The sequence below is a fragment of the Sebastes umbrosus genome, chromosome 18 (genome assembly GCF_015220745.1).
Source record: "Sebastes umbrosus isolate fSebUmb1 chromosome 18, fSebUmb1.pri, whole genome shotgun sequence".
Classification (NCBI taxonomy): domain Eukaryota; kingdom Metazoa; phylum Chordata; class Actinopteri; order Perciformes; family Sebastidae; genus Sebastes; species Sebastes umbrosus.
The window spans coordinates 13533215-13546053 of NC_051286.1; positions in this window are offsets into that span (position 1 = coordinate 13533215).

The window sequence follows — 12839 nt, forward strand, 5'->3', positions numbered from 1 at the left end:
AAAAACTTGCTCAGAATCCGGAGTATTTTATTTTATTATCTTCCAGGAAGTCAAATGTGTTCTAGCCAAGCTCTAACACAATAGAAAAAGAAAGCATCGCAGAATCATGAGATAGCGCTGTGTCTAAAAGGTGCTCATTTTGAAATGACAACATTGTTAAGTTAGAAAACAAATGCCTTCAGGGTGGCGTTATGAAGAGACGCCTTGTTCACATTCCATCTGTTCCGTATTATAACTTAAAGCAGTTCTTCAAAAGGACACAAGGTCTATTCATCTGGTTTAACAACACATGACTGTCTCCGAGGCTTAAAATATATTGTTGAATTTATGAGAACAAATGGTGTTTTCCAAAAATGTTGGGGCAAATGAATGTATAAATACACTGTCTAGTTTCAACTGGTATGTCCTCCAAAGTTCGTGTAAAGAATATATCAAGTTAATGCTCTCCTCTGAAAACTATAATCCATTCAAATACCCCTTGAAAGTGAGTCTACATTCTTTAAAAACTGTGACCTCCTACACAGTCCCTAAATACACAGACATGCACAAACAGGACCTACATGCCATGGAGAGCGAGGGGGCTGCCCATGACAGGTGCCCTAAGCAGTTGGGGGTTTGGTGCCGTGCTCAAGTGCACCGGTTCCCAAGCCAAGTCGCTATGGACTGAGCTACTGCCGCCACAGAGTAATAAAGTAATGAAACTCCACATTAAAGGGACTGTTTGTAACTTTTTAAGCGCATAAATGTAGCGGGTCGGCACACATGCGTGTTCGCGCATGCACTCTCGCGTGTGGCCGGAGCCTCGTCTCCACTGCCTCCTTACCTTCACTCAGACAGAGCGCGCGTTCTCGCGTACTCGCTCCACCTCTACTAGACGTGAACGCGCGCTCACTCCACACTGCAGAAGAGTTAGTTTAGCTCTGAGAATATCTAGTGAATGTACAGGGGACGTTTGTGCAGAAATAAATGCTGCAGCTCCTCCAGACCAACAGAGGTTTCCCGTGTCTTGTGAAGTGACGGGGCTCCTCCACGTGTTACGTTGTTGTCTCGTTACCGACCGGGTGCCGGTGTCTTCGGCTGCCGGCTGCGGTCGGGAGGCGATAACGTAACTCGTTGAGGAGCCCCGCTGCCTGAGCCTGCGCTGAGGCAGGAAAAGCCAACACAGTATCAACAGTGATTCATGGAGAGACCTTCGTCTGGTCAGCTAACATTACTGCCAAGCAGGTGAAATATAGAGTGATATTGTGGTTTTAGCTGACGTGTGTCGCCTCACTGTTTTGAGCGATGCTCGTCCATGTCTATTTAGAGCGAGCAAGCGCGAGCTCAACGCTGACTTTCGTTGATTTCACGGCCACAGGTGTCGCTGTTAACAAGCATTTCTGAAAGTTACAAATAGTCCCTTTAAAGGTACACTACGCAAAAAACAATATAGACTCATACAAAAAGAATCCCTCTCAATCATCACTTATGACCCACTAGAAGTGTGTGGTGGTGTCTGTATCTACAGAGACCCTCCTGGATGAAAGCCCTGTGTTGCTGGACCCATCCACCTCCCCTCCCTCTCGCCTATACAGCGTCTTTCCGCTCTTTAAACTATGTCACCACACTCCTGGAACACTTTCTCTGAGTGTTAATTATTGCTACGGATGGGTTTAATGGGCTTTCCATTAATTGTAATTAATGGAAAGCCCGGTGCGTCTCATAATGGCGCTAAAGTGTGCCTTGTGCAGCAGTATCACACGCCGACGGCCATGACAAAGCCTCGGTATTTGACGCCCTGGCAATGAGAGTGGGCTGGGATAGCCCATTGGTCAGGGCATAGGACCTGAACAAATCGGGTTACCAGTACCAGCATGGACGCCTGGTCAATCCTAATGGTTGAAAACAAACTAAAATGCATAAGAAATGCATGATGATAAAAAAAGATCTTATATATCAGTACAGATGGTTAAAACAATAATGAGAACACTATTTAAGTCTGAAGTGGGAGTCATTCTCTCTTCTCCCTCAGCAACAAGTGCCTCTATAGATTTAACCCACCTAACCTCCATGTGTCCTTCCTCTGCAGGTGGTCTATGTTCTGCTCCTGTATGTACATTTCAGTCATTTCTGGATATGGATGCAAAACAAAAAGAGCATGCATGCTAAGCCACCTCTTCGATGGATAAATAAAGGTAAAAAAAAACAAATTGGAGATGATGCATTCCAACAGCATGCGTAATTCATCCCCCTGTTGATGTTGCTTACTTCCACCGCTTAATGATGATAATGCAACCCCCGGACAAGGCTGCACAGGGTGTGAATCACTGACTCTGCCATTTAACCAACTGCCATGTACACAAGTATTATTATCTCATCAATCTGCAGAGGTTTTAGAGACTGCAAAGGCAAAAAGAATGATATTATCTCAACCAGCCTTTGAGATGGAGAAGACAAGTAAACAGTAAATGTTGATGTTCAAAACAAGGCAACTATTGAGACAGTATTTGTCTTAATATGCTATATGTCATTTAAAATGTACATTTCTTTGTCTGTGAATGATGTTTTGGAAAATGACATAACATCAGTAACATATAAAACATGAAATATGTCCTTGTTTAGGGGTGGTGGACACTGGGATTGGGCTCCAGAGTAGCCTACTCTTATGTTCCTTTAAGTGGGGTTGTGTTTACTGTGCTCAAGAGTCCATACAAGCAGCTCTGTGAATACCGCTCATGGGTTATTCACATCGTCAGAGAATCTGCCAAAGACCGTGGGCGTTTCTGAGAGTTCCCAAGCGTGACACTGAAAATGCAAAAAGAAAAAACCCAACGACAAACACATAAATAAATATATAAACACACAAAGGCCTTCAACATGATTGAACATGTCTATTGCCTGGCAACATGCTGAACCTCTTGAACCCCAAACATATTGCAACTTCCTGTCAAAAACAGGGCCTCTGAATGCACCATGACACAGCTGTAAACCACATGTGAGTGTAACCGTCTCACACATGTTTCAATGAGAAGTTTATTTCATATTTTTCGGTCATAAATTCATCACTAAAAAAAGATTAAAAAGCTTTTATTTGATGTAGAGTGTAACGGGTTACATGATCAGAGTGGGGCATTATGGGTATAACCATGGTACTATGGGTTCATTTTGTTTTATATTTTGTATAATGTCCGTTGACGTGCCTTTACATGGACAATGTGATACATTTGAATGAATGAATATGAATATCCAATCATAAGAATATATTGGCTCATTATTTTGGCAACAATACTGACCATAATTGTGTGACATCAGCACCCTTTGATATCTATAGGTTTACCAATAAGGTCAATACCAGTAAGTTGATTGAGGTCACACATGACGACGTCCTCCTGTCTCCTCAGACATCACACAGTCCTCTTGGACATTTGTAACCCTCACGTTAGTGCTCACTGTGGCTGTAAACTGTGATAACAGAGCAAAAAAGAGATAAATAAATAACAGTCCTGGTGTGAATACATTCGATCCATTTATATGTCAGATGACGTATACATGTTTTGTTCCATTTTGGAGTTGTTTGGCATTTGTGATTTACATAATAAATGAATCATGAAGACACCACGCCACCACCTTTTTACTGTTTAGTCATTAGCCAGCCAGGCATCTTCTATTTGTGATGTCCTCTGTTCCTTTCCAAGTGCATCTCAGCTCAGCCCTAGAGAGTCCAATTATTTCCCCCCCAAAGCTGCAGAGTATGATAGACTATTTAGGCTGTTAGTCCCATAATAAACCATCTAAGCTTGAAATAAATAGACTTACTGTACCTGTAACCTTTTACAAGCCAATTACAGAGTTTATGTGAATTGCTTTTCTCATTATCTAGACCAATCCTTAAGCAATCTCAAGCTCAGTGTCAGGTTATACAACCTGGGTCTGTACGGCAGACGTCACTTCGAAATATTGCCCGAGTGAGGTGGAATGTCCCTTCTGGCTAATGTCTGTTGCCTTGATTCCTCCCTTATGTCGTAGGAAGAAGAGGCCAAGGTTCAAAGACACAATTCAAGTGAAAGGGCTTGTTTACTGCAAAAGGTTGAAAAATGTCAGATTGTGAAAAGCTCCATTTTCAGTGTGTGAGGAAGCTGTTTTTAACGTTATGACCTCGGAAGAGCATTTTAGAAAAAGGTGAGTTATTGTGGGCGGGGAAACTCTGGCTTAGTGTGGATGAAAGAACAAAACAAAGAGAGAGATGTGTGGTTTCAAAAGTGTCCATTTACTGTGGCGCAAGCTGGTTTATATCAGCAAAGCTTAACAAAATGCCTGCAAGTTTATGAGTCTCAGGATGAACTTTTCCCACACCGTCAAATCCCAAAACATGAGCTTCAGAGAAGCGCTGCTCTGGCTTTAAGCCAGGAAGCCTTGGGCAAACTGATGGACGCTGCTTCATCACACACACACACACACACCAAGCAAACAGGTAACACAGAGTTGTAGATGTGTACACTAGTATTCTAGTTTATAAAATGTATCTATCTATGTAGTCTATGAATCCATTCATCTAATCCAGTGGTTCCAACCCTTTTTCCTTGAAGCCCTCCCTCCATTTATCTAAGAAAAGCTGAGCCCCCCCCCTGAAATTACAAATCATCGAACAGAATCCTCAGTTTGAATAAAGTGATTGATTGTATTTAATGAGTTAGTCCTTTTTTTTTAATTAAATCATCTTTCTTTAATGAATAGAACTCGTCAGTTTTGTCATCATTAATGAAGTGATGATGTCTTGACTGATTCGCCAAGCGACTGCAGATGTATAATATGATAATAGTGAAATCGATTTTTTGTTATATGTGGTTAATTAATGTAATTTATGGTGTGGTTAGATTGCTGCTAGACCGCCCTGTTAATACAGGTGTGGGCTTCCCTTTGTGTGCGTCAAGCGGGAGAGCAAATAGGTTTAGTGAAAATGTTGTTTTTGAAAGGCTAAACGCCAACAAATATGGATTGAAGCAGAATATTTCGTTACATTTTGCTACTGAGTAGCAAAAAAATACACCGATCAGCCATAACATTAAGACCACTGACAACTGAAGTGAATAACATTGATTATCTCGTTACCATAGCACCTGGCAGTGGGTGGGATAGATTAGACAGCAAGTGAACATTTTGAACTTTGTGTTGGAAGCAGAAAAAATGGGCAAGCGTAAGGATGTGAGCGACTTTTACAAGGGAGAAGGCTGGCCTGTGTTGTGCCGATCCAATAGAAGAGCTACTGCAGCTCAAATTGCTGAAAAAGTTAATGCTGGTTCCGATAGAAAGGTATCAGAACACACAGTGCATCGCAGTTTGTTGCGTATTGGGCTGTGTAGCCGCAGACCAGTCAGGGTGCTCATGCTGTCCTAATGTTATGGCTGATCGGTGCATATTTCATCTTATGTTATTAGGTGGCACGGTGGTGCAGTGGTTAGCACTGTCGCCTCACAGCAAGTCGCAGGTTCAAACCTGGCTTTGGGCCCTTCTGTGTGGAGTTTGCATGATCTCCCAGTGTTAGCGTGATGGGTTTCCTCCGGGTTCTTCGGCTTCCTCCCACAATACAAAAGACATGCAGGTTAGGTTAATTGTTGACTCTAATTTGCCGGTAGGAGTGAATGTGAGCATGAATGGTTGTCTGTCTCTATGTGTCAGCCCTGTAATAGTCTGGTGATCTGTCCAGGGTGTTCCCGCCTTCGCCCAATGTCAGCTGGGATCAGCTCCAGCCCCTTGCGCAACCTTGAATGGGATAAGCGGCTACAGATAATGGATGGTATGTGGAAGTGTGTTATTATCCTTTTAGTTATTCATGAGCAAATCTAATTTTAACAACCTCAACCTTTTATCTTTGGGGCCCACATAAAGGGGGCCCGGATCCCAGACTGGGAACCACTGATCTAGTCTATAGTGTTAGAAAGGTGTCACATTTTTAGTGTGACAGGAAGATTATGATTTTACTTTAAATTTGACTCATAAATGTCAATTTTACTTGATATTCTCTAATCCTTTGTCATTTCTCTCTCTTGATTGCTTTAAAACTAAGTTCAGCTAATTCTTTTAACACTTGTGATTCATCTTCCTCCCTTTTTTTCAGCTCTCTCACTGCATGCAACAGGTTAAAAGTTTGCTAGATTACTGTATGTTGCAAGTATTTTCCGCTCTGCCGCAGTCGAGGCTGGAGGGGGCCCAGGTGCAGAAGACCCTAATAATGTTTAAAAACCAGATGTTGACCTAGATCCTCTCTTTGTGAAGAGACCCCATGATTAGTTAAATTAATGATGGAAGACATATCTTACATCATCTTACTGTAATATGCAAATTCTCAACACATTTGCAGTTGATAAGATCATATTTAAACAACCGACACACAGTGAACCTGGGAGCCTTCTTATGAGCAAAAGAAGTGTGGATATTGATTTATATCTTTGGTCTCCAACAATATGTCATTAAGAGCTGCATGCATCTTTAGATTAAACATAGCATAGCAGGGTCAAGTGTCCTTATGGGGTAGTCTGTGAGCTTCCGCATCCCCACAATGTCCATACATTTTTCCATTAAGTAGGAATGAGTATTATTTTTAGTCCATAGGCCCAGAGAATACATAGATGTACAGGGAGGAAACATAACATGTTTATTTATACTTTTATTAGACGAGAAAAAAAAAAAAAAAAAAAAAAATCCCCAGGATGTCTTTAGATTTTCATTCAAACAAAACACTGATGTCAGAGAGGAGACGCTAATCAGTGACATTACACTTTTAACCCACAGCTATTAGTGGCATGTGTGGCCCATTTATAGGTGTATTGATGCATCAAGGAGAGTTCAGCTGGAGATATTATGTTGGGTCATGTGAATTTAGATCAACTAACTGTTTATCACAATCATGTCTGAACTGACAGAAACAACAAGCCGACCTAGGATACATCTGACCAAAAAGTAAACGAGACAGCACACAGAAATGTGCTGACAAAACATAATGGCTCCACATGAAATCCTTTTAATAAACCAACAAAGAAAACAGGATGCAGACTAACATCTGTCCAAGTGATGCTGAAGTTTTAATGTTGCAGATGTTGATTAATGCTGAAGGATATAGACGTTAACTCCCGGTTCCCTTTGACAAAGTAGAATGTTATTATCACACAATGAAAAAGATAAATGCAGTGAATGTCATGAGCTGTACCTGGTATGTCAACATAGCATAATTTGTGGTTTTACTTTCAATTCATCATCCCTTACTTGTTTTTCCAGCTTAACTGTCTTTTATCATTCTTTACAGGTTTTTAGAAACAGTTTCTTAAATCAAAACAGTCTGTGCTGGCATTTTAACCCATAGTGACGGGTCTTAGTCACGTCAGGTTTATTTACACAGCTCTTCCTCATAAGTATTTCTCAAGTTGAAAATACAAAGCAGGGAAACCAAATTTGTCTAGCTGTGAGTCTTGCCAAAAGGCCCTGACACACCAAGCTGGCGGTCGGCCGTCGGACAGTTTGGGCCCATCGGTGAGTGTCTGTCGGCCTAGTTTTTGCGGTGTCCCTCTAGTCGGCCCCATGTCTGAAGTTTTCCTACATATCATAACAACAGCTTGTATATCCGCAGGCCAGGTTTCCCTTTTTGAATGACGAATACAGACCGCCGTCTGCTGGTATGGAGCCTCAAGGCCCAGACACACCAGTCCGACATCAAAGGACTAGCAGCGATGAAGGCTGACTGTTGTGTCGCCTCACGTCGCCTATGTCTTGGCCGACAAGTTGCACTTGAACGCACTGCAAAGACTACAGCCGACGGCCAGTTAGCCGTTAGTTGCGTTCTGTTGTTATGATACGTACATGAAACAAAGCGGCGCCTGTGGTGACTTTATTCGTTGGCTTGCTTTCCTCACTTTTGTTTCTCTTCTTGTGCAGTGATTCGCTGAAGCTGAATAGCCAATCATAGTGATTTCTCTCACAGATGAGCTCCGCCGTCGATTCAACGTGCTAAATCGGCCAAAAAGCCTCTGGCACGGGCAGACTAGAGCCGACGGTGCTGGATACACCGCAAAAACTAGACCGACAGACGCTCACCGACAGCCCCAAACTGTCTGACAGTCGGCTTTGTGTGTCAGGGCCTTTAGACCAATGGCGCAGACAGGGTTAAATTGCTAAGAAAAGATTATCAAAAAAAAACCAACCGGATAGAAAATAGACCGGATAGACTTTCCACAGTGTGCAATAACTGACACTGCAATATAATAGAGTGCACAATAACTTTGGCAATAACAATAAGCTAACCAAGAAAGCAAATAAAACACAATAAATGGATCTTCATCCCTCTAGACCCCTAGACTATATGTCACATCAACACATCATCTTGCTGCAGCTGCCAGTGATCCAATCATCCAAAACATTGTAATCATGCTTTATAGGGTGATGCCCACTATAAATGTAGACATATACGCAAGGAAGAACCTCTTGTGCCCTATTGAGTGTCTCAAACCCACCGCAATGTCAGTGAAGCAGAACACGATGCCACCCGGGTAAAAGGACTGAAAGTCTCATAACAGCGATGCCAGTGTTTTAGCATCTCCCACATGATACCTCAGGAAGCACAGTCCTCTGCCTGTTTCCAACATTCCTAAAATAGAAAATAAAAAACATGTTGTTTCTCTTTGATCTCAGGCACAACCGCTGGTCAGAGTTGAGACCAATCGGCAACCTCCGGTGCTGAAAGGAGTGCCAAAAACTGCAGTTCCTCCAAGGGACACTTAGGTTGGCTCCAAAGGGGAGTCAATTCCCATAGACCCCCATGCTAAATGTTCAACTTTACATCAGAAATCTGAGTTTATTATTGGACAAAAGGTAAAAAAAAAAATCCTTTCTGAAAATGTGATGTTTGTAATGTTCCAGAGGCCTCTGACGGTGTATGAATTGGTATCTTTGCCTGCTCTGATTAAGTTCTCCATGTGTGATTGATGAGTCAGGGTCAGCCGTGATTTTTGGGTCAGCAGGAAATGGGACCAGACTTAAAACAACCACTTACACCCTCTGCCACCCTCTCACCTCTAACTCTGACCCCCTATGTGCTCTCAGGACCTGTGAAGAGGATGTGTTGGCTCTTACAGAATCATCCCAGTCTCCAAGAAACCCTCCATCACTTGTTTAAATGACTACAGGCCTGTCGCCTTGACGTCTGTGGTCATGAAATCCTTCGAGAGACTGGTGTTGACCCACTTGAAGGACATCACATGACCCCTGCTGGACCTTCTGCAGTTTGCCTACCGGGCAAACAGGTCAGTGGATGATACAGTCAATGTGGGGCTGCACAAACACTTTATCTCTCCAGGGACATATGCAAGGATACTGTTTCATCTTGGCGTTGAATCATCCCAGACATCCTACGCTCCAAACTCACCCAGCTCACTGTTCAAGCCTCGGACCGGAGGCAGTAGGTGAGACTGGGGAAAAAAATCCCATCCAGCACCCGGACCATCAGCCCCGGCGCCCCCCCCTGGGATGTATGCTCTCCCCATCTTCTTTCTCTACACCAACGACTGCACCTCAGGAGACCTGCCTGTCAAACTCCTGAAAGGGCAGGAAGTCGTCTTGACAGTTTTAAGAGCTGGACGCTCTTGAAACTGTGGAGACGACTTCCTGCGCCAGCTCAGTAAGTTCAACCTGCCTCAGGTGATGTGGGAGACAACCCTGCGCCAGTAAAAGCTTCAAAGCGTGTGGTGAGGAATTATGACAATGATGGATGAGGGTAAGCAGAATATTTATTTTGGTCACTACAGCTGACAGTGGCATAACACATATTTACAGCCCAGTTTATTTTTTCTCAAAGGCTGAGAACTCCTGAGTTAAATGACACTATATTTTTGATAATTTATTGTTTCAATATACAGTTGTTTTTTTTGGTAACATGTACATATCACTGTCAAATATAAATCTAAGCTGCTGTATATATTGGAAATGTATGTGACCTAGAAAGGGGAATACTCAAGATACCCAGATATATGAGCACACGGAAAAAGTGAGTTTTTCATGATATGTCCACTAGAATATACCCCCATCTGAGTAGCTCCAACCACGGCTTGAGAACTACCTGCAAAAGGTGCATAATATTTCTTTCGCAAGCCAATCAGAGCAGACTGAGCTTTTTCTGGAGGGTTTTCTTAAAGAGACGGGCGCTAAAACGTAATGTTTCAGACAGAGGATGAATACATTTATATTCAGACGGACAGTATGAGAAGAATAATAGTATAATAGTAATAGTTTATTTTTTTTAACATTAAGGCGTATAAACCTGTTCTTGTAAAAAAACGAAAATACAAAATCGAAAGCATGATAAGTCCCCTTTAAAGCAACAGGCTCTCTCAGTGATAGACAGCGGTGGAGCACTGCTGTGTGGAGGATGCAGAGGACTACACGGAGTCAGAGTGCAGTACAGAGCACATGCATCATCAGATATTAGTTTTGTCTAGGTTTAAAAATAAAGGTGATTAACCATTTGGCTCACAGACGACCTGCCTGAGAAGTTTATAAGTCTGGGAAAAATACTTGTATCTTTTGTACTACAATTACTTTAGTATAAGACATACAATTAATATATTAGTTTTTAAGTTTTTGTTATGGAAACTATTTTTTATCTGGTTTGACTCTTTTCTGAACTTTGTAAACACATGTTTTTAAGTGCTACTTATAGTAATTATTGAGTGATATACTGACTGACATGTTGGTTTTCTTGTCCAGCTGCTGTAAGTTACATTTTAGCCACAAGAGGCTGCAATTTGGTCACAAATAAGGCAGAGGTTATTCTGCTGCTGAGAGTTGAATTGTTATTTTTCACTTAATGCTTTATCCTTTACACTAATCATCATGCAAATACATACATAAATTATGTTGGTTGTTAAGTATGTGTAGGCCTATTTTCCACAATGTTGTTTCCAACTTATCAAGCTAAATAAGAACTGAAGAGTAACTTCAGAAGACCACAATAAGTTATATATAGCCCTTTACTTTTTCTCTTATTGAACACCACACTCATCCCAAACAGAAGATCACTTTAATACCTGTTTAATAAACTTGTATTTTTCACTCTCCTGTGGCACCATTAAGTGTTCCTGTGATCTCCCTGCAGGATACAGGGATTACTCATTTGCTGTGGTATTTATAGAGTTTGCTTTGAAAAAGGGTATAATGAGATCACTATGGACTCCACTCACAAGGGCTCATAACAGCATAACAGCAAGTGGGTGACAGTACATTGCAGGAGCATATTAAATAACATTTTGCTTAAATGAGATTACTTGTTTAAGGTGGTTTAAGGTAGCGGTATGGAAATAGAAACATCAAATCATTACAACAACAAAAACACAAGTATATATGACCATATGTATAAAATATCATGTTATACTACTACAACTACCACAGGGATGAAGGCACCACTGGGACACAGAGGTCAATCAGATGTGATGGGTTGTTAAAGGTGCAGTGTGTAGGATTTGGTGGCATCTACTGAGGATGCAGATTGCAACCAACTGAAACTTCTCCCTCGTGCCAAGTGTGTAGGAGAACTACGGTGGCCGAGACAAAAATGCGAAAACGTATGCTAAGGTAAAAAAAAACATTCTTATTTGCAGGTGATTATTCACTAAAGAAAACATAGGCTACTTATTAATATCTGACCCCTCCATCATTTCTGTATATATGTAAAGAGGAAAGTCTCAGCTTTATGTCAATACCAAAATTATCTTTGTACACCAAATATTCTATGAGATATGGGGAAAAAAAGGGTGTTAAAGATAATAAGTCATATTCAACTACTACATTTATTAAGACTCAAGTCAAAATGAACAACATTTTTTTTGGTCAAAAGTGACACCCAACATTTCATAATGTAGCCTACACATCACCCCTTCACGCATACATGTGCACGTGGCCACATGTACTTGATATAGTAGATAGGCCTAGAAGCCCATGTACAAAAGAATCCAAAATGTATGGAATAAAATTGATAAAATATTTACAAATATACTGTACATATGATATAAAATATTGTATATAATGTGTATTTAAATATAATAATATGAAGACTATATTAGCCTATATTCAATTTCTGCCAATAGATCCCCCTAAATGCTACACACTGGCCATTTAAAGGCTTGTTAAGATATTTGTTGAACTGAACATATTTAAGTTTGACCAGAAAAACAAAGAAAAACTGAGTTTTTTTAATTTGCACTTGAATTATTTGTAATGTGGAGAAGGCTTTTAAAAATCGTAGGGATGAAGGGAGGTAGTGGGATACGTAGAGGAGATAATATGTAGGCTTATAACATGTACATAAAGCATAACTGAACAGTTAACTAATTAAATAAATACATGTTAAAATACAAATCAGAATGATCTATTTACTGCTGTTTATGTCTGGTATGGTCACACTGTATGTGCATATTAATACACATGTGTTTTGTTTGTTTTCTATCTATTGTTACTGTTTTTGTTTCTTTTTTTTGTTTGTTTAATACAAAATATTAACAAAATATACATACATGTATTAACAAAATATATATACATTTTCCTCTTCCTATCTTTTAAATAATGTTTTTCATGCACAAATGGAAAACTTTATATAATTAACATATTGCAATTGCACTGTAAATTAAGCACTGTCTATTTATATTTAATAAAAAATAAAATACAAATCAGAAAAGGGCATTATTTGGGGGTTTAACAAGCAATATATGGTCCTGTTCTTAATCCACATATCACATAAGATGTATTTATGTATTTATTTTGTATGTATTTCACAACCTACTATAAGTTCACATAGAAGTCTATGTGTCTTGCTTGCTCTTATA